This window comes from Pelodiscus sinensis, chromosome 15 (assembly GCF_052426305.1).
Source record: "Pelodiscus sinensis isolate ZL-2025 chromosome 15, ASM5242630v1, whole genome shotgun sequence".
Taxonomy (NCBI): Eukaryota; Metazoa; Chordata; order Testudines; family Trionychidae; genus Pelodiscus; species Pelodiscus sinensis.
The window spans coordinates 22,002,820-22,025,074 of record NC_143066.1 but is presented as its reverse complement, the minus strand read 5'-3'; the positions used below and the strand labels follow the sequence as shown (position 1 = coordinate 22,025,074).

The following is a 22,255-nucleotide window of genomic DNA, read 5'->3' as shown; positions in this document are numbered from 1 at the left end:
TTTTTTCAGAAGATGCTCTTCCAGTATTTTCCTGCATCTACACATGTCCAAATTTTGAAAGAAATCCCTATTTTGAAAGACCCCTTATTCCTCTACAATGAGGTTTACAGGGGTCTTTCAAAATAGGGATTTATTTCAAAATTCAGCCACGTGTAGATGCGGGTAAATACTGGAAGAGCATCTTCTGAAAAAAAAAAAAACCTCAGAGGAAGTATGCAAATGCGCAATGCTATTTGCATCCTTCTCCCAAAATAAAAATGGTGTGTAGACATACCCATAGGTGCTGCAGGACTATTTGCTGTTTTTTAAGTTTTTACATGGGTCAAAGAATTTATAATCTACATACACAAGTAGCAGGCAGGGAAAGGGGAAAAGAGTTCAATACTGCCTCAGCTCAGTATCACTGCCAGGAACCAAAACTCAGTCCCCTGGAGTCTTAGAAGAGTATGTAATCCTCTGGCTATGTTACCTGTCTGAACAGACCATAGTATCCTGTCATTTATGGAAGAGAAACCTAGAAAATTAAAGCTGTTAAACATTTCAGCTCAAGGCCCTTGAAAGGTCTAGTGAAATTATTCTGTGAGCTTAGTTACAGAGAAGGAAAAGAGATTTATTACACACAGAAAATTTAATAATGGGAATTTTTATTGTGGAATCTGTGGTGTTGACTGAGTATCTCTGACAGCAAGGATGAGTTTCAGTCCAGGGGTAAGCTGAAGAAGTAGGTTGTGCCTACGAAAGCTCATGATACCATCTACATATTTTGTTAATCTCTAAAGTGCACCAGGACTATTCACTGTTTTTTAAGTTTTAAAAAATTAAGTTGTTCCAGAACAGAAACAACAACAAAAATTCATTCAAAAAATGAGAAAAGGGGACATTTCAACGTGATTGGTATTTTTCCAAGTTTTTCTCCTCCATGAAATTTCAGTAAAATTGACATAATTTCATGATGTGTTTCAGTGTCAATGGGATCACATTCTCCAGTGGAAAATGGTTCAGAGGAAGATTTTTCTGACCATTTTTAACATGGGTCTTTCCTTATAGCCCTTCCTGTCTGCTTATCAGCATACAGAAGTGTAGCCATGGTGACAGACTCAGCGGGATGATCTGCTGCCCTGAGTATGATCCCAAACTGGACCTTACATACATACAGGCAGTCCCCGACTTATGCGGATCCGACTTACATCGGATCCGCACTTACGAACGGGGCTTTTCTCGCCCCGAAGCTCACGGGCGGCGGGTCGCCGCCTTTGTCCTCCGGGGCGAGAAAAGCTTCTCCCAGTCTCCCTGGTCTGCTCGGGTGGTCCAGCAAAGCTTTGCTCGGGTGTCCCTGGTCTGCTGGGGGGGTCCAGCGGTTTTGCTGAACCCCCCCCAGCAGACCAGGGAGACAGTAGCAAAGCCGCACAGGCGGCATCCCGCCACCTCTGTGGCTTTGCTCGGGGGCAAAGGAGCAAAGCCAAACGGGCGGCGGGGTCCCTCCGCCTGTGCGGCTTTGCTCAGGTCTCCCTGGTGTGCTGGGGGACTCCCCCCAGCACCCCAGGGAGACAGGAGCAAAGCCTCACGGGCAGCAGGGTCCCTCCGCCTGTGCGGCTTTGCTCGGGTCTCCCTGGTCTGCTGGGGGGGAGGGGGCGCAGCTAGTGCGCCCCCCCCTCCAGCAGACCAGGCTTTTGTTGCGGGACGCCTCGGGTAGAGCAGCTGGGGTGCTGCCGGGTTGGTCCTGTGGGAACCTACCGGGCAGCGCCCCAGCTGTTCTGTCCCAGGCTCCAGATTTAGCAGCTGTTGAAACTGATCAGGCTGATTCCAGGAAGCTGGGGGCAGAGCAACTCTGCCTCCTGCTTCCTGTAGTCAGCCCCTGGTCAGTTTCAGTGGCAGCAGCTGACTCTGGAGCCAGTTCCGACTTACATACAAATTCAACTTAAGAACAAACCTATAGTCCCAATCTTGTACGTAACCCGGGGACTGCCTGTACTCATAGGGCTTGTCCTTCCAGCTACTTTTCTCATGATTCCTGAGGCTTACACTTTTATTACACTAACTCAGTCAGAGCTAGCATGGATATGGCTACCTCAAGTGGAAATAACACCTCCATTTCCAGGGTAAACATATCCTAAAGTTGAGGTGACATCTAGCCCTGACTAAGGGCTGTCTACACTGACATTTAATCTGTGGCAAGCCAGGGTATCTTTTTCTTTTATACTAGCCTGCCATGCATTAACTATCCATGTGGACCCATTTGATACACACTGACAGTTTGTGCGCTTGTATCAACTTTGCTTTAAAATGGGAGTAGGTCAAAATGCACTAAGTTTGAGTCAGCATGGTCCACACAGATATACTGCACAGCAGGCTACAAATGGGAAGACACACACCAAAACTAGCTGTCAATTACATTTTCACTTAAACAAACCCTAAATCAGCCTGAGAAGGGATTGTTTAGAACCACCGACATTCCAATAATCCTGCGAGACTGACAGTTTATGTGAGGAACCTAGTTTGTCAGGCTTCACCCTGCACAAGATGTGCTGATAATTCTAGAATTACACATTCGTAATGTAATTATGATAATTCTTGAGTTCCATGTTCCACACATCTATACCAGCGATTTCATCACAGGACCTAATCACATAAACCACCACACCAGAGGCTCATTTAACTGCACACAAAGTGATCTATGCCATCAAATGCTAGCAATGCCCCTCTGCCATGTATATTGACCAAACTGATATCCGAAGATGTCTCTACAAGAAAGAATTAATGGACACAAATCTGATATCCGAAAAGGGAACACACAAAAATCTGTTAGGGAACATTTTAACTTGCCCGGATACTCATAAATGGATCACAAAGTCTCCGTATTGTTTTAGGCCAATTTCACAAGCAGGGGTGGCCCGTGAGGCTAGGCAAACTAGGCAGTTGCCTAGGGTGCCGCCGGCCAGGGTGCCCGATGATGACGTCACGGGGTGCCGGGGTGCCTCATGATTACATCACAGCCATTGACGGCCGTGCAGGCAGGGGCGCTGATCGTGCCTTCTGTCTGGGGCGCCAGCTGCCGCAGCCAGCCTCGGGCCGCTCCTGTTCACAAGCCAACTCCACATAGAGGCCTCAGAGCACAACTTCATTTACAAGTTTAATTCCTTCAACAAAGATATGAACAAAGAATGGCTGGCTTGCTACATTCCGCATCCTAATGACAAAAAACAAACAATGGGTACTTAAGAACCCTTAGTACCTTCTCTATCAGCTTCCTGTAGCATGGACACTCTAATTGAGTATTATTTTCCCTTTTTTTCTCTCCTTTCCTTCCCCCTTCTTTTTCCTTCTCCCCCCCTCCCTTCTGCTACATGTGCCCATGAAAGCTACATATTTTGTCAGTCTCTAAGATGCTGGGAGATTATTTGTTGTTTTTTACATTCATAATGGAAACTCTCATAAGCCTTTGAATAACAGGCCACTGGACAGAATGCTGCTGGCAAGTAGGAAAATATTCTACAGAGCAGGGTTCAGTTTGAGAGATCTTTTCTGTAAACTGGTCCAAACAGGATCCCTGGGGCTGAAGCAAACTGGTCAGGATTTCATCTACTGAGTAGCAGTGTTTTAACCATTTAACCGTTAACTGATAAGCATCAGCTCATCAGTTTGCATTACAGTTAACACCTGCCCCCAGCTGCCGGGGGGGGCCCCATCTCTCTGGCTACGGGCTCTGTGGTATAAGGCTTATACTTCTGCTTATACTGCAGAGCTTGCAGCATGGGGCAGCAGCTGGCCCCCTGCAGAGGTATCCCTCACCATCCTTCCCTCCCTAGTCCCACCCAGCCATAGAGCCCCCAAAGCGGTTAATTCTGTAACCGCTAGGACTTTTTAACAGTTACACGGTTACTGTTTTTAGCCCTTTTTTGTGTCCTTACTACTTAGTAGTAGCAGTGATGCTGCTCAGGCAGGCCAGTGCTGGCAGCTACAACCTCTGCCAGGGGAAGCTGCAGCATGGATGTGTTGACTCATCACTTGCCAGGGCTGTGTTAGTCACCAGCAGGCCCCTTATAAGAGAGGCTGTGAGCACATTGCCTGGTCCCACAAACTTCTGCTGAATGCTCTCTGTTATTAATGGGGCCCAATTGCCCAGGTTATCAACAGGGACCAGGCGATGAATCCAGCCCACTGTTGCTTACTCTATACGGGCATGTCAACACAGCAGCATTACTGTGCATGTGCACAGCAAGCACGTTATTTTGAAAGAAATTGAAATAACAGGCCTCTCACTCTTGACTTCTGACTTCATTGTATGAGGAGTAAGGGAAGTCGGAGGAAGAGTGCTGTGTTTCGAAATAAGTGCTGTGCAGATGTGCCCAAATTCGAAATAAGCTATTTCGACTTAAGCGACGCAATTGACGTAGCTCAAGTTGCATAGCTTATTTCAAGTTAAGCCGTGCTGTGTAGACATGCCCTACAAGAATGGCAGCATAAAAAGAATGAAACAATATTTCACTAGACAGAATTAACCCCTCTCCCTCAACTTCACTGAATGGATTTTCCTTTTGATTCACATGCTAGCAGGCCCACTTGGAGACCTGGCATAGCCAGCAACTTGCACACTTTTTTATTTATGCGGATTTGTGTAATCCTGGATGTTTGATCTATTTGTTTAAAAGAGGGAAACATTTGTGTTGCCTTTCAATGCACTTTGCTGTTCTGTGCCTGGTGCACCTACACTCTGCTGAAACAAGATAAGGAAAGCAAACCTTTCAAACCACCCAGCAGAACTCAGATGCTCATCTCAGGGGGACTGCTATGAAGACAGAAGTTTGAATTTGTCCTGCTGAGCCTGGTATCGCACATCCAGGCTTGTTTTCCCTTTACTGATTTGAAGTAAATTAGCTTCCGCTCTCTGTCCCTTTTATCCCTCAGAAAAGAGAGAAAGAAAGAGCCTTTCTGTATGGGAAATGGTAAACATGTGAACACAATTTGAAAATCAAGCTTTATCTCCTTTCCTCACTAGATTTTGGTTGCAGAGATTACTGTAGCCACATTACTCTATCTCCTTCTGTCAGCCTCTCTATCTTCTGTGCTTCTGACAGGCACATGTCAATTTGTGCTGTGCTTTGTTCCCCTTACGAATACTGCAGGCCAGAGCCTCTGCTACAGTAGATTATTGGTGTAGCTGTACTGAAGACAACAGAACTGTGTCAGGTTGCAGTACGTGAGGGTCTGGCCTGCAGCCACAAGGCATGTTTTTACTGCTTGACTCTGTATCTCTCATTACAACTGGGTGCTCAATACCAAGGATAATGTAAGAATCAAGGTAAGAAGAATAAATAACCCCATAGTTTCTCTTGGTCCTCATGTGGAGAACTTTTGGAAAAACTCTAGGCATCAAACACAGCCTATGGCAATGTCTACCTTTGTCATCCGTGGGCAAAAAGATGCACGTTGCGGATGGCCCAGCATTTAAACTTTAATTCAGCAAACTGGAGGCATCTAGAGTTTTCTTTGTTTCTGCTGAATTATTCCTTTGGCCTGGTTATCACTGCCTCAGTCTCGGCAATATTGCTTTTTTGATTTATATGGCCTTTAGGTGCCTTGTTCTTTTGCAGCTTCAATACACTGGTTACAAAAGCAGTCTGGCATCTTCTGCCTTGTTTCTTGGAAGGCAAGGTTTCCAGGGAGGCAGATAGACAGACAAAAAACAAAGAATTTCCTAAATTAAGTATTAACACATCAGCTTTCAATCCCATTTTCACCTCAGGATCACACTTTCATAACATTATCATAGAATCATAGAATCATAGAATAATAGGACTGGAAGGGACCTCGAGAGGTCATCGAGTCCAGCCCCCCGCCCTCAAGGCAGGACCAAGCTCCGTCTACACCATCCCTGACCTGTTCTTAAATATCTCCAGAGAGGGAGATTCCACCACCTCCCTTGGCAATTTATTCCAATATTTGACCACCCTGACAGTTAGGAATTTTTTCCTAATGTCCAATCTAAACCTCCCCTGCTGCACTTTAAGCCCATTACTCCTTGTCCTGTCCTCAGTAACCAAGAGGAACAAATTTTCTCCTTCCTCCTTGTGACACCCCTTTAGATATTTGAAAACCGTTATCATGTCCCCCCTTAATCTTCTTTTGTCCAAACTAAACAAGCCCAGTTCATGAAGCCTGGCTTCATAGGTCATGTTCTCTAAACCTTTAATCATTCTTGTCGCTCTTCTCTGTACCCTTTCCAATTTCTCCACATCTTTCTTGAAATGTGGCGCCCAGAACTGGACACAGTACTCCAGCTGAGGCCTAACTAGTGCAGAGTAGAGCGGCAGAATGACGTCACGAGTTTTGCTTACAATACACCTGTTGATACAACCTAGAATCATATTTGCTTTTTTTGCAACAGCATCACACTGTTGACTTATGATTGCTTTAGCTAAGAATGGTAGGCATTGCTTAGCCTGTGAAAGAAATCTTGTGTCATGAGCCCTCTCCAATATGTGCCTGACTTGTTGAGCTCCTGCAGGGTTGCCGGGCGATAGCCATTTCATACCAACTCATCTTAGCCAGTTCTTTGTTCTGTTTTCTTAACTTCAGCAAGTTTCCAAATCCCATATGTATTGCAGTTAAAAGCAGTCCTATTTCTATGCAGCTGAGGTAGTGAGTTTTGGTCTTCCACCTGAGAATACAGGATTGTTCATTTGTGTTTCGTTAAGTTATAAAATTCTCATTACCCCAACTCAAAAATTCATTTTTTTCTGTTTTTTGTCATGAAATAACAAGTGTTTTGTCAAGGTTTGGAGAGGAAAGAGGGGCTGCTTTGTTTGTTCGCTTTTTGTCTTGCTGATTAATTATAATTTTTTTTATTTGGCTAATTATGCTGTTAGAGGGCCTTTTAATAGTATTAATTATGTTTCAGCATAAAGTAAAATAGTATAGGTCTTTAGAGGAGAACACTTCACTGGCTCTGGGCGAACAATATGTAGCAAATCATTTGATTCAGTGGCCCCTCCCCTCCCCTTTTTTTGTTAATTGTCTGTGACCACAGCACAACTTTCTCAAACTAACTTGTTCAAAATGATTCACCAGATAATTTCTGTGCATTCTTCTTGGTCTGCTGTGCGCTCTCAAGAGGTTCTCTGAAGTTACTCAGAATTCAAGCTGTTTTGACTGGACATGTAATTCACATGTGATGTTTCCATTACCAGACTGAATGGCTGTGTCCACACTGCACGCTTCTTGCACAAGTACTATTTCACACAAGAGTTTTTGTGCAAAAGTACTTGCACAAGAGAGCGTCCACATTGGTCACAGCGCATCGTAAGAACAATGCGCTTTTGTGCAAGAGAGCATCCATACTGGCAGGATGTTCTTGCGCAAAAGCTTCAGCCCGGAACTACTTTGCAGAGGACAAAAGGGCACCAGGACTTTCCGGGGGTGGGGGCTGGAGCTCCTTTGAGACGCATGCTTAAAGGGATCTCCCTGGAAAGCCATTTCTCTCCTGCTGCGGTGCTTTAGGACCTCTTGCAGGGACTGACAGCTGTAGCGGTTCTAGTTGTGGTTGTCCTCTGCCTCTTTGGACACCACAGCTTCTTCCCTAGTGCCTTTTGTGCCTTTGGCGTTCTCACTGCTGTGCCATGGAGCCAGGGGTGGCCCTGTGCCTGCTCTGGCCCCACACGGCCATCTTGGAGTGCCTGCAGCTGCTGCTCCATGCTGCTGAACTACTCCTGCAGGACCTCAAGACTGAGCTCAAGCTGGACTCCATCACCACAGATGCGGTGGAATCCTTGGGGCATCCCCACCCCACCGTGAAGAGGCATTTTTGGAGACTGGACACCAGTACCGACTGGTGGGACCGGCTGGTCCTGGAGCAATGGGATGACCAGCAATGGCTCCAGAACTTCAGGATGCGAAAGCGGACATTCCTGGAGCTTTGTGCTTGGCTCGCCCCTGCGCTCCAGAAATGTACCACCTGGCTGCAGGCCGCCATCCCGGTCAACAAGAGGGTTGCCATCGCCCTCTGGAAGCTGGCCACCCCGGACAGCTACCGCTCGGTGGAACACCAGTTCGGGTTGGGCAGGTCCACCGTCAGTGCCGTTGTGATGCAGGTAAGTCCTGGAGGGGTGGGGGAGAGGGGCTGCACTCCCTGCCCAGGGGAAGGGAAAACCCCAGGCTGGGGGGGTGGGGAGAGTGGGGGATGCCCCGTCTCCCAGGGGTTTGTGCCATCCCTCCCTCACACAGGCCTGCTGGTATGGGGGGGCCTGTGCGGTGAGGGGGCCCTGGTGTGTTTCAGGATAGAGGGCATCACGGGAGGGTGGGCACCCCTCAAGGGGCCTCATTGGGTGCATTCCCTGTGTTTCTGTGTTCCCTTCTGCAGGTTGTCCATGCCATCAATGACATCCTGCTCCAGAGAATCATCCACCTTCGGGACGTGGAAGCAACGGTGGCTGGCTTCACTGCCCTGGGGTTTTCCAACTGTGGGGGAGCCCTGGCTGCGACCCACATCCCCATTCGTGCCCCAGAACATCGTGCAGCCCATCAATCAGAAGGGGTCCTTTTCCTTTGTGCTCCAGGCCCTCATGGAGCACGGTGGCTGCTTCACAGATATTTATGTGGGATGGTCCGGCAGGGCACATGACGCCCGCATCCTAAGACAATGTATTGTAGGCTGGGGGTGGTCACTTTCTTCCCCCAGAGGGAATTTACCATTGGGGACGTCCACATGCTGCTCTGTGTTGTGGGGGACATGGCCTACCCCCAGATGCCCTGGTTGATGCGGCCCTACACAGCACGGATGGACCCTGGCCGGGCAAGTTTCAATGACCACCTCAAGCAGGCCTGCAACCAGGTCGAGTGCGCCTTTGGCCAGCTGAAGGCCCGCTTTCGTTGGCTGCTCACCCATCTCGAGATGGGTGAGCAGAACATTCCTGAAGTTGTGGCAGCATGTTGTGTGCTCCACAACATCGTGGAGTGGAAGGGGGAAGCCTTCCTCCCGGAGTGGATGGCAGCCGAGGCCCAGGTGTTTGAACAGCCCCCCACAGCTGCCATCCGCCAGGCGCACCATGACGGAATGCACATCCGGGAGGCCCTGAAGGACATGTTCTCCCAGGCCCCACAGTAGGGTCTCTTCTGTCTCCCATTTACATCTCCCTCCCATCCCCATCCCTTCCCTCCCTCCCCCACCTCCTAATAAACAAAACCAGTTTTTTCTTCAAACAACAGAAAAGTTTTATTTGTCTTAACAATAGGGAAGAAGGGTGGACAGTGGAAGGGGCCTCTAAACTGGGAGGGGGAGGCGGGAGGGGGCTCTGAACTGGGAAGGGGAGCTAGTGGTGGGAGGGGTGGCTCCTGCCAGTGCCTCAGCGGGGGCAGAGGCCTCACTGGCCTTCAGGCCGGGGCGGGGCAGGCAGCACGTGGAGGTGGACAGGACGAGATGCAGCAGGTGGGGGCATGGCGGCAGCAGGAGAGGCAGCTGGAGGGATGGCTGGAGGGGCAGCAGGAGGGGCAGCAAGAGGGGTGGCAGGAGGGGTCATGAGCATGGGCAGGAGAGGGAGGGCAGGTGCATGTGACAAGGCCATGCCATAGTGCACAGCATGACCGACATCAGGGTGGTAATTGCATTGCACATGCGGTCACACCGGTGCAGGAACTGTTCCCATGCCTACTGCCACCACTCCAGGTCTGCATCGATTTTCCTGGTGATCGCCTCCTCAATTCTCTTGATGGCCTGGACGTGCCACCGTAGTAGTTGGTCCCGCTGCCTGGCCCGACGGACTGGTGCCTGGAAGGTTGGGGGTGCTGCTGCTGGAGGGTCCCTCATCCCTTGAATGGTCCTGCTGCAGAGAACAGAGGAAATAATGGGTTGGTCAGGCAGACCTGCCCACACGGTCCCTTTACCCCATGCCCTCCGCCCTGAGCCCAGGGCCCAGTCAGTCCCCCGCAGTGTGTATGTTTGTATACAGGACTCCCCCGGAGTAAAGTGATCCTCCATGAATTGTAACCCCTTGCCTGTGTCCTAGCCACTTGGCATGTGTTGTGGCAACCTGTGGAACTCCTTGCTGGGGGAGGCTGTGAAGGCTTAGGATTTTTAACAGAGTTCACAGAGGAGCTAGATAAATCCCCACATTGCATGGGAACAAGTATGGCAGATGAGGTCTGGGCTCTCAGACCCCTGTCAACTGATGTCCTCAGAGACAGAGCTAGGGTGACTGGGGAGTGTACCGTCCTTGCAGCAAAACTCAAGTGGCCATAGGGCCAGGCTGATCGCTTCCTCGCTCCTCCTCCCACTAGCCCTCAGACAAGTAGCCCAGGGAAGTGTGTGGGGCTTCCCTCTGGGGTAGTCTAGGGGCTTGGAGCAGGCGAGGGGCTCCGTGGGGGCTGTGCTTACAGGGCTGGTTCACTGTGGTTTTCCCAAGAGCAGCTGCTGTGTCTCACAGCCAGGCATGGCTGCATGCTGTCTGTGTGCACTGGCATCAAGGGTCCTGAGACTGCTGTCTCACTGAGGATGGTGTGGAGGCGATTGTAGTGGGGACAGGTGTCGGCTTCTGCCCCCTGACCCTCGGTGGCCCGGACATAGCCCAGGCGTAGCTCCTTTACCTTAGCCCGGACCTGTTCAAGGGTCCGGGCTGGATGTCCTTGCTCGGAGAGCGCCTGGGCCATGCAGCAAAAAAAGTCAGCATTCTGCCGACGGGCACGGGGGTCATGGAGGGCTTCCTCGTTGGCCCACAGGTCAAGAAAGGCCTCCACCCCATCCTGGGACCAGCACGGGGCATGCCTCTTGGTGCCCCTTGGGGCCTCCTGGGAACCCTGGGGTGTCTGCTGGGGGCAGGCGCAGGCTGTTGTTGTCCCCCTGGAGCAGACATCCTGATGGGGTTTGTGGTTGCAGCAGGGCAGAGCCACTGGGGAGAGCTGGTGGCTGAGCTGCTGCTGCTGCTGCGTGGTGTCTGTAGTCTGCATGTGCCTTTAAGGGGGGTCCGGTAACCAGGAAGTATGGAGCTGTGAGCAATGCTACGGAGCTTCCAAGCGGCCATTTGGCTTTTTTCCTGTGAGGCCGGTTCTTGCACAAAAACTCTTGACTGCCTGTCTGCACTGGCCTCTTGCGCAAGAACACTTGCACAAGGACACTTCTTCCTGAGAGGGAGCGTCAGAGCTCTCGCACAAGAAGCTGTTTTCCAACACTGTACTGTAGATTTACTTGAACAACAACGCGTGTGCAGTGTAGACAGATGGGCCTGATTTGCAACTTTGAATGCCTACATTAGCCTCCCTAGTTTGAACTAGGGGGCTAGTGTAGACATATCCTTAGAGTTTCTTTCATTCCGAAAATACTTAAATGCCTTCTTATACTTCTCAGTCCTTCCATGAACATTCCTGCCAGCAAACTCCTTCACTAAAATATGTGTGTAAAGTAAACACCTAAGGAGGGTGAACCAAGTTGATGCAAATTAATTACTAAGCCTACAGAAAAATGCCAACATTTATATTCTCCAATATTTGCTTAGTTGCAGTTCTATACCTCAGCAAAGCCCATTGAATGTACAGTGTACCAAAACTGCATATCCTGGCAATACCTTTGAAGTTTTTTTCTTCATCAAGAGAGATGTCATGGTCTGTAGGTGCACATGATGTGAGCGCATTTCCAGTTTCACGGGGATTATTTTCATTGTTTCCTGACTGACATACAAGGCCTATGAGATGTTGGCCCAAATAGGATTAAACAACACAGCAGAAATGACTGAACTAGAAAAAGTCAATGCTGTTCTGCTTCTCTATGCTCCAGTCTTCTGGCTTCTAGGATGTATCTTTTGCATCTATTCTGTGCCTGGTAGCATGCTTTTTTCCTCACCTCCGGGACACAGAGAGCCATAGTCTAGGGAGATAAGTGCTGACTCATGTGGATCCAGCAGCAGCAACGGCAGATAGCTTGAGAGTTAGGGACAGAAAGAGAGGGAGAGTTGAGCCAGGACCTAGCTAGAGGAGCCAAAAAGCCCGTGTGACCTTTGTTCTGTTATGCTAGGCCGCACACTTTGAGCATGCTCTAGGAAGTGATTCTATCCTAGCTATGCATGTGTCCATGCTTACTGGGAGCCCATCAATGTGTATGGCCTAGAGAAGGGCTATTCAACACGCCTGCGGCCCATTTGTTTGAGGCTTGTGGGTGGGAACCAAAAGGAAAAAGTATGCAATATAATGGTCGTTTGCTGCTATGCGTTTTACTAGTTAAATTCCTGGACTGTCATTGTGCATTAAAAGTGCTGTCATATGGGTAGAAATTGGGTAACTATTGCATTTTATTAATGTCAGAAGAACTGACTTAAATGGGACCTGTGTATTGTGTCATCTTTCCTTAATCTTTGTATTCATGCCTGTCAGCGTGAAAGAAGCTATTTGCATATATATTTGCATGTATATGCAAGCATACTTACGTTGCAGCCCTTGGCATGTGCTGTGAGTACCATTGTGGCCCCTGGGGCTTCCAAAGTTGAGTAGCCCTGGCCTAGTGCATCTAGTGACTGGAGTGCCTATAGCTATTTCTCCTTAACTTGTGCCACACTTAGGATGTTAAATATATGAAAACGTTGTTGTATGTATCATGGTGTTCACAGGAGCCCCAGCAAATGAGTCAGTTACAGTATATGTGATTGCCTTACATTACATCTAAACTGTATTGCAGCTAATGCAATTAATCCATCTCTCTACAGGTGATACAAATGGGGCACTTGCAGGTAAGGGTTAGCAGTCATTGGAAATGACTCCTAAATGTCTCTCTTCCTTGGCTGATTATCCTTTTCCTCATGCTGGCCATTTTCCGCTCTACTCCTTACAAAGAGTATGTTTGTAAAATCTAAGCAAGCTGTAACAGGAGACTGACTAATTGTTGTTTTTCACCCTAGCAACACAAAATTCCCTTTGCCCCTGAATTTGTTTGTTGTTATGGAAGTATGTTGCCTGACATTCTGAGATAAACTTGGCTTTTAAAATATAACTTACTGATGTAGCATGTAGCATTTCCCTTCCCCAACCCCATGTCTTTTTCTACAATTAATTTTCTTCAAGTTTCGCTCCATTATTTCCCAAGGCTGCAATTTACACACCCGAGCCCCATGTTTGCTAGGTGTTTCTGACAAGGCTGCTTGCTAATGCTAAATGTCTTACTTCTGTTCTGCATATAAAAGGGTCTGTAGATCATTGCCTTTCCCTATCTCCTTGTGTTTTTTCATGCTCTGATTTACGGGAACACAAATTAACACCAGTGTTAAAGACAATAGGTAGTCCTATGGCACCTTAGAGACTAACAAATATATTAGAACACAAGCTTTTGTGGGTAGAACCCACTTCATCAGATGACCTGGTGTGAAAATTACAGAATCCATAGTATAACAGCAAAAGTATTTACTTGTCAATTGCAGGACCAGTGTTAATGCTGCTAGGTGAGTCAAAAGTTGTTAAAGGTTTATCTGCCTCAGAATACAATTCACCATTCCAGAAAACTAACTGAGCTGGCATTCCATGCTGCAGCTACTAATACCCTCAGCTACCCCTATACTCAATGCTGAGGTTATATTGGCTTCAGAGGTAGGCGTGTTAGTTTGTTTCAGCAAAAACAAGGAGTCCAGTGGCACCTTAAAAACTAAGGCTACGTCTACACTGGCAAGATTTTGCGCAAATACTTTTAACGCAAGAGTTCTTGAGTTAAAGTATTTGCACAAGAGAGTGTCTACACTGGCATGTGCTTTTGCCCAAGAGATGTGCTTTTGCGCAAAAGCATCCGTGCCAGTGTAGTCGCTCTCTTGCGCAAGAAAGCTCTGACGGCCATTTTAGCCATCGGGCTTTCTTGTGCAAGGAATTCACGTTGCCTGTCTACACTGGCCTCTTGTGCAAGAACAGTTGTGCAAGAGGGTTTTTCCTGAGTGGGAGCATCATAGTTCTTGCGCAAGAAGCACTGATTTCACACATTAGAATGTCAGTGTTCTTGCGCAAGAACTCCCCGCCAGTGTAGACAGGCAGCATGTTTTTGCACAAAAGAGGCTGCTTTTGTGCAAAATCATGCCAATGTAGACACAGCCTAACAATTTTATTATGGCATTAGCTTTCCTGAGTTGCAACTCTCTTAATCAGATGCATGGAGGGAAAGAAAAGAAACAGCTAGCAGGGGTACAGAGAGGGACTGTTACATCACAATTAATTCAGTGAGGATTATACTGTTGTGGTTAGCAAAAGACCTAAATAAATGACATACCAGCAGAACACTGTGTGCTACCTGGGAGACACCAAGGACCCTAAGTCTTCTGTTGGCTACAACGTTGGTGTTAGCACAGGGAGAGGGGCAAGGTGTGGTCTGTGCTCATAGCTAGCCCACCCCACCCCACCAATATCATAGCTGCCATTAAGGGGAAATGTACTCAGAACCATTCCAAAGCACACCCTGTGGAGGATTCAACCTTCCTCAGGCAGAAGTAGGTTGATTCTCCTCTCATTTTCTGTGGTTCATGGAGAAATACCATTGGACAGCTGGTGTCAGCTAGGGTAAATCTAAGGTTGCCAGGTGTTTGGTATTGGCCCAGAGAGTCCGGTATTTGTGGCTTCTGTCCTATAAAAAGAAAAGAAAAGAAAAGAAAAGAAAAGAAAAGAAAAGAAAAGAAAACAAAAGAAAAGAAAAGAAAATACCGGACATGAAAAATGTCCAGTAGTTTCTGCTTTTCTCGGGTGGAAGGCTGCTTGGGACATTCTTCCCCTGCCACATGTGGTTGGGGCTGTGAGAATCGTGGTGATTTAAAGGCACCGTGACTCTCTTTTATGATGTGTTTTTTTTTCTCAACCAATTTTTTTCCCACCACGATCAGTATTTTTTTTTAAACTATCTGGCAACCCTAGGTGAATCAGGTCCAAAGTCCCCATGTGTTCTTCTGCCAGAGAGTGGATCTCTGTACTGACTGAATGGGGCCAGTGCCTTTATATCCTACCAGCTGGCCAAGAATTTCATCTCTAGTGAAAGCCTATGGCTGACTGTAATGTATTGTGGCAAGATTTTATGGCTACAATCAAAATAAAAAGCCAGAGAACTTAGCAACCATTGCACAACACTGTTCTGTGCCCACGTGTGTTAGTGTGAACAAAAGGGTTGTTTTAAATCTGTGTAAGTATTGGAGGGCTAGACAAAGTTTAGAATGGTAAATTTCCTTTTACCCTTATCACACTCCATTCAAAACCTGCGGAACCATTTTATTTAGTTTTGACAATCACTAAGAACTTTCCTCTCCTGGGTTTTCCTAGCTTTCCCATTGAAACATTTTTTTTATGGTAGAGATCTATATTATTGGAAAAGAAAATAGGAACAGAAAACCTTAAACCTATTTCAAGAATGGCACTGTTTTAATTATCCAATCTCCTTCCATTCCACTTAGCTCTCAGACACAGACCCTGTGTTAACCATACATCATTATTAAACTGACTTCATAACGTTAATTGATGCAGAATTAAATTCAGAGCAGGAAACAGGCTTTAGCATTCAGTCTGAACGGACTGCAAATTAGTGTTACCGCTGTAAAGGTTAACTGAAATTGAAAACTGTTCTTTTAATATCTTGTACTTTGAGTGTTGCCCGTCTGCAGGAAATAGTACTGATTTGGCAGAGGAAAAGGGGAGAAAGGAGAGAATTATCTTGTCTCAAGGAAAGCTACATGGTATATACACTGTGGGAATGTTGTTCTGGTTCTCAGTAGAACATCACTAATCCTGCCCCACCTTTGTTGATTATAATAGTCTCTGCTTGATTCAACATACCCACAAGTTGCAAACATCCACCTAAAAGCATATGACAGGTTTGACATGCCACACGTGGCTTATTTGATCATATCTTAGGTTTAGCAATTTCACATTCCTGCCTTAATTCCCAGAGATGGCAGCAATGTGTGTGGATAGGTCAGAACAGCATAAAGGATGGCATTGCTACTCAGTTAACTAAAACGTGATTTGTTGTATGAAGCAGGAAAGATACAAAAGGCCACCACTGCAAACCATCCTAAGTAAAAGAATGAAGAATCTGTGAAGCAAAAATACAAGAAATATGCACATAATATTCAGAGTTGTCCTTGACTAGACATAGGCTGCACATGCCCCTTTCATTAAACTTGGCTAACTGATTCTTTGCAGCCCTGTGTCATTTGTGTGTCAGATGATCACAATGGTACCTCTGGTCTTACAATTTCTGGCAGAGTTTTCCAAATCTACCAGTACGATTTGAATATGCAGTTACATTAAACTTTAATGGTAGCTGGGCATCCAAATCCATGAGTCATCTTATAAAAATCTCAGCTCCTGTAAATCTAAAATCTACAACTGTGCATGACCTTTGGATTTGTGCTGGTAGGAGAATAAATTCTAGATTCCTAGCAAGTGTTGTCTTTCACAATTTTGTGTCCCTGCTTTATCTACAGGTGCTTATACCCCCACTGTAATTCTTCTGGCAATAACAGCACTTTGCTATTGTTACACAAATAGTAGGAAGATAGAAGATTTTTTCTCATTTAGGCATTATAAATGCCAAATAGTATTCTTAGATGTTGTTGACCTGTGATGATGGGACTTGAAGCAATGGGCTTAAATTATGGCAAAGGAGGTTTTGGTTGGACATTAGGAAAAACTTCCTGTCAGGGTGGTTAAACACTGGACCAAATTGCCTAAGGAGGTTGTAGAATCTCCAACATTGGAGATACTTACTAGCAGGTTGGATTAACACCTATCAGGGATGATCTAGATCAGTATTTCTCAACCTTTTTTTAAATAATCCACCCCTTTAAAAAAAAATTATAAGTACCCCCAGAGCAGTGGTCTCCAACCTTTTTACACCCAAGATCACTTTTTAAATCTCAGAACAGGCGAAGATCTACCGCCCCGCCCCTTCCTTGAAGCCCTGCCCTCTCTATTCTCCTCCTGTCCATCACTTGCTATCCCCAGCCCTTACTTACACACTCTGATAAACAGTTTATTTTTAAATTATGCGCTACATACAATTAAAATCACGTGTTTATAGTTATGAAATAAATGGTCTGTTTTTTATTCATGCTATTTAAATCTAAAATGAAGCATTTATAATTATACATTCTGTGGGGACGGTACTGCAGCTGGGGGCAGGGGAGAAGGAGCAGGGTGCTGGGAGGGAAGAGGACAGGGTTCTGCAGCAGGGGACAGAGTGCCACTGGGGACAGGTTTCTGCAGCTGGAGACAGGGTGCCAGTGGGGATAGAGTTCGGGGAGTGGGGACGGGAATGGGGACAGAGGGTATGTCTACACTACAAAGTTAATTTGAACTAACAGGTGTTAGTTCAAATTAACTTTGATAGGCGCTACACTAGCGATCTGCTAGTTCGAACTTAATTCGAACTAGCGGAGCGCTTAATTCGAACTAGGTAAACCTCATTCCACGAGGACTAACGCCTAGTTCAAATTAACTAGTTCGTATTAAGGGCTGTGTAGCCACTTAATTCGAACTAGTGGGAGGCTAGCCCTCCCCAGCTTTCCCTGGTGGCCACTCTGGGCAGACCCTGCACCTGGCACGGCTCGAGCCAGCCACCCGCTGCCACCCAGCCCTCTGCCTCTTCCCGGGACCAGGCTGGCGGCTCCCGGGAGCCTGCCCAGGTCCGCAAGAGGCGGGCGCCCGCCTGGTCGAGTGCAGACATCGTGGACCTCATCCACGACCTCCGCACTAGGCACAGGAAAGTGGCCGTCTAGGGCAGGAGAGCTGCCAGCCTGGCCACCCAGGAGCAGGTGTGCATGAAAATCAAGGTGGTCCACTGAGACCCCCGACCCTGAGCCCTGAGCTTAGAATGGCCGTACTGGGTCAGACCAAAGGTCCATCTAGCCCAGTAGCCTGTTTGTCAACAGCGGCCAACACTAGGTACCCTGGAGGAGATGGACCGAGCCATTTGTCTCGTGCCATCCATCTCCAGCCCTCCACAAACAGAGGCCAGGGACACCATTTCTACCCCCTGGCTAACAGCACTCCATGGACCCAACCTCCATGAATTTATCTAACTTCTCTTTAAACTCTGTTAAAGTTCTAGCCTTCACAGCCTCCTGCAGCAAGGAGTTCCACAGGTTGACTATTTGCTTTGTGAAGAAGAACTTTCTGTTGTTAGTTTGAAGCCTGCTACCCATTCATTTCATTTGGTGTTCTCTAGTCCTTCTATTATGGGAACTAATGAAGAACTTTTCTTTATGCACCCTCTCCACACCACTAATGTTTTTATAGACCTCTATCATATCCCCCTTCCATCTCCTCTTTTCTAAGCTGAAAAGTCCCAGTCTCTTTAGCCTCTCTTCATATGGGACCTGTTCCAAACCCCTGATCATTTTAGTTGCCCTCCCCTCTCCCACCCTCTCTTTTCCCCTCTCCCACCTCCTTTTCCCAGTCTCCTCCAGTTTTGTTCAGTAAAGAGAGTTTCTATTTTTGAACACACGTGTCCTTTATTTTGTACATCAGGAAGGGGGGCTAGGGAGGGCTAAGTGGAAGGAGGTGAGGGAGAAATGGGGTACGAGCCCCCGATGGGGAGGACTGGGCTGGCTCTGTGGGCTCCTCGGGGTGGAAGCTCTCCTGAAGCCCCTTGGTTGACCCCCCCTCCGGATGGCAGCCTGCGGCAAGTGCAGCCGGGCTGATGGCCAAGTGCTGTGATGTGCCGAGTGTGGGCACTCAGGGCACTCCAAGCCAGGACTGCTTTGCAAGCGTGGAACCCCTGAGAACTGTCTGTCCGGGGTGGGGGTTGGGACCCTTTAAGCACAGCCCTCGGTTAGCCTGAGACAGCAGCTCCACGCTCTAAGTCCTAATCTGATGCCCTGCCGGCACTGCTTCCGGCCATCCTTAACTTCGGTTCAGGGTCCACTCAGTGTGGACATGCTAGTTAGAATTAGCAAAATGCTAATTCTAATGAGTTTTTAAGTCTAGATGCGCTAATTCGAATTAGCTTAGTTCGAATTAACTAATTCGAACTAAGTTGGTTCGAATTAGTGCTGTAGTGTAGACATACCCAGAGTTCTGTAGCTGGGGACAGGAGAGTGGGGACAGAGTTTGGGGAGAGGGGACAGGAATGGGGACTGAGTTCTGTGGCTGGGGACAGGGGAGTGGGGACAGCATTCTGTAGCTGGGGACAGGGGAGTGGGGATGGGAGTGGGGACAACATTCTGTAGCAGGGAAGCCCTGCGCACACGCGCGTCTGCCCCGGGGCCGACACCCCCCCCCCCCGTGCAGGGAAGCCCTATGTGCGCGCGCCTGCCCCGGGGCCAGAATCCCCTTTTCCCCCGCGCAGGGAAGCCCCGCGCGAACGCCTGCCCTGGGGCCAACCCCCGCCCCTCTCAGTGCGCGCCGGGAAACCCCCTGTGCGCCTCCCGCGGGGCTGACTCATCCCTCCTGTGCCGTGCAGGGGGCCGGCAGAGCAGCTAGCGCTCTTCTGGCATTGCCAGAAGTGGCGCTAAGCTGCGGGACTTCTGAAGCCGACACTACCTCTTGAGGTAAGTAGTGGGGCTTCTGTGGGGTGGGAGGGAAATGGGGGCGGGGTGGACAGGATGCCTCGCGAGCGACTGGTCAAGGCCTTGAGATCGACCAGTAGCTCGCAATCGACCTGTTGGTGACCACGGCCCCAGAGGAAGACACACCCAGCCCCCCTGTTCTAATCCAATGCATCCACCCCTTCCCCAGAGCCAGGCTGCTAAGAGAGGTGGCCATGGACGTGATTTTTTTTCCCTCCCAAACCAAATCCACCCTCCAGCTTGGTACTGCCCTGGGTCTCACCGAAGTGGCCACTGCAGCCACACACTTTCCCCACCAGGCGCTGGGGTGTGTGTGCAGAGTGGTTGTTGGCATCCAGGCACACGGTTCCAAATGTTCCATTTGCCATGCATATGCCACCGTCCCTGATCCCGGACATTTTTTGCCAAATTTCACTTGTGTTGAGGTACCCCTCCAGACTTCTCTCACATACCCTTAAGAGTACGTGTACCACTGGTTGAAAAACACTGAACTAAATGGTGCTTGGTCCTACTGTGAGGGCAGGGGACTGGACTTGATGACCTCTTGAGGTCTCTTTCAGTTCTTGTATTCTATGGCTCTGTCGACAGAGCCATGTAAAATAGTTCAATCGGCATAGGCAAAGAAGTGGGGATTTAAATAATCCCCGCTTCATTAAAATAAAAATGGCCACCATGCTGTGCTGACGATCAGCTGATCTGGCACAGCGGGGCAGTTTAGACGTGCTGTGCTCAACAAAGGAAGCCTTTGTCAACTGCTCCAGTATGCCTCGTGAAACGAAGTTTACTGGAGCGATCGACAAAGGCTTCCCTTGTCGACCACGGAGCGTCTAGACTGCCGCACTGTGCCGGATCAGCTGATTGTCGGCACAGTGCTGCAGCCATTTTTATTTTAATGAAGCGGGGATTATTTAAATCCCCGCTTCTTTGCCTATGCCGAATAAACTATTTTACATGGCTCTGTCGACGAAGCCATGTAGTCTAGACATAGCCTAAGATTCTATGTTTGCCAGAATCAAAACAAAGGCCTATGAAAGCAGAATCTGGCCCAATTTGCAGCAGCATCCTCACTGGCATATTTGTTCAGATACTTGTTCATGTCATAAAATGTGGCAGCTTTTCTGGTAATTACAATTTGTATTACAATTTTTCAATAATAAGTTTCACATTAGAAAATGTTGTGATCTATGATGGCACAAGGAACAAAAGGGAATAAGCAAACAGATGTTCAGGAGTAAGTAATATGTACAAGATGAAATAAAATATGATTACTTAAGTGTTCATAAGAGACTAATTAGCTTAAGCAGGAATTTATGAAATATTTTTTCTTAACCATCGGGGCTTTTGAAAAAGTTCTCCTGTGCTTGGTTAAATCCCAGCTTTGAACTTTTGCAAAATATCTCCACCTTCTCTTGTCCCTGGAACAATTGCTGTGGTTAAACAACGATTTATACAACATGAAAAGTTTCAACCACAAAATGAATTTTCACATGACAATAGATGCCATTTCTGATGACATCCACGGAGTCAATAAAGTCCGATTATACATTCCTTACTGGAAGGTATAAAGATTTCAGAGGACGTCCAACCAGACTTTTTTGCTTACTAGGATGTTCAGGCAGAGCTTTAAAAAAAGCTGAGTGGACAGTTCACTAATGACAATGTACTGTACCAGTTTATGAAAGCAGGGAAATGCTGTGCAGATGGTTCATTAACTTTGCTATAAATGAGCCACAGAAGGGAGAACTGACTACTGGTGACCAGAATAATTTGATGGGAAGAAACACACTTACCAAAAAAGACTGTCGCTTTAAATAAAAAAGTAAGTCACATGTTTTGAAAAGCTCAGCATAAAAAAACCCTCCTTTTTAATAACAAACAAACCTTAAGAGTCTTTCTCTTCTTCACACCTGCTACTTGGTAGGCCAGAGCAGCAGCTTCTGACACTGCCTTTTGAAATAACCCAAATCTGGCTAGCCCAATTCCGACATACGTTACAGTGAAGAGGAAATCCAGCTTAGAGTACCACTTGTGTGCTTCTTTGCTGAGAAGTGGCAGCAGAAAGTCAAAGAAAGAACTGAATTACGCTTATATTAAATTCTTGCATTTGCAACGTTCTTTAGCTGAATCTTAGCAGCAGTGCTTATTCTTACATAATCTCTGTAAGAATTATGGGTATGTCTACACTACCCCGCTAGTTCGAACTAGCGGGGTAATGTAGGCATACCGCAATTGCAAATGAAGCCCGGGATTTGAATTTCCCGGGCTTCGTTTGCATAAGCGGGGAGCCGCCATTTTTAAATCCCCGCTGCTTCGAACCCCGTGTAGCGCGGCTACACGGGGCTCGAACTAGGTAGTTCGGACTAGGTTCCTAACCTGGAACGAGGTGTACCGGTAGTTCGGAATAGGAATCCTAGTCCGAACTACCTAGTTTGAGCCCCGTGTAGCCGCGCTACACGGGGTTCGAAGCAGTGGGGATTTAAAAATGGCGGCTCCCCGCTTATGCAAATGAAGCCCGGGAAATTCAAATCCCGGGCTTCATTTGCAAGTGAGGTATGCCTACATTACCCTCCTAGTTCGAACTAGGAGGATAGTGTAGACATACCCTATGAGAGCAGTAGCTGTGTTAGTCTGTAACTTAAAAACAATGAGTCATACTGTGGCACCTTAGGGTATGTCTACACTACAAGGTTAATTCGAACTAACGGATCCAGACAGAGGGTATGTCTACACTACAGAGTTAGTTCGAACTAACTTAG

The 22,255-nt window shown here is 47.5% G+C and overlaps 1 long non-coding RNA gene across 1 annotated transcript in view; it reads right to left on the bottom strand.

Moving 5' to 3' along the window:
* Positions 1–9,222: 9,222 nt before the first annotated feature.
* LOC106732956 (uncharacterized) overlaps positions 9,223–22,255 on the bottom strand; it is a 75,127-nt gene continuing 62,094 nt past the window's right edge. The window contains exon 3 of the long non-coding RNA XR_012896052.2: positions 9,223–9,815. This is a non-coding gene — a long non-coding RNA (uncharacterized LOC106732956). The remainder of the gene's footprint in view (positions 9,816–22,255) is intronic.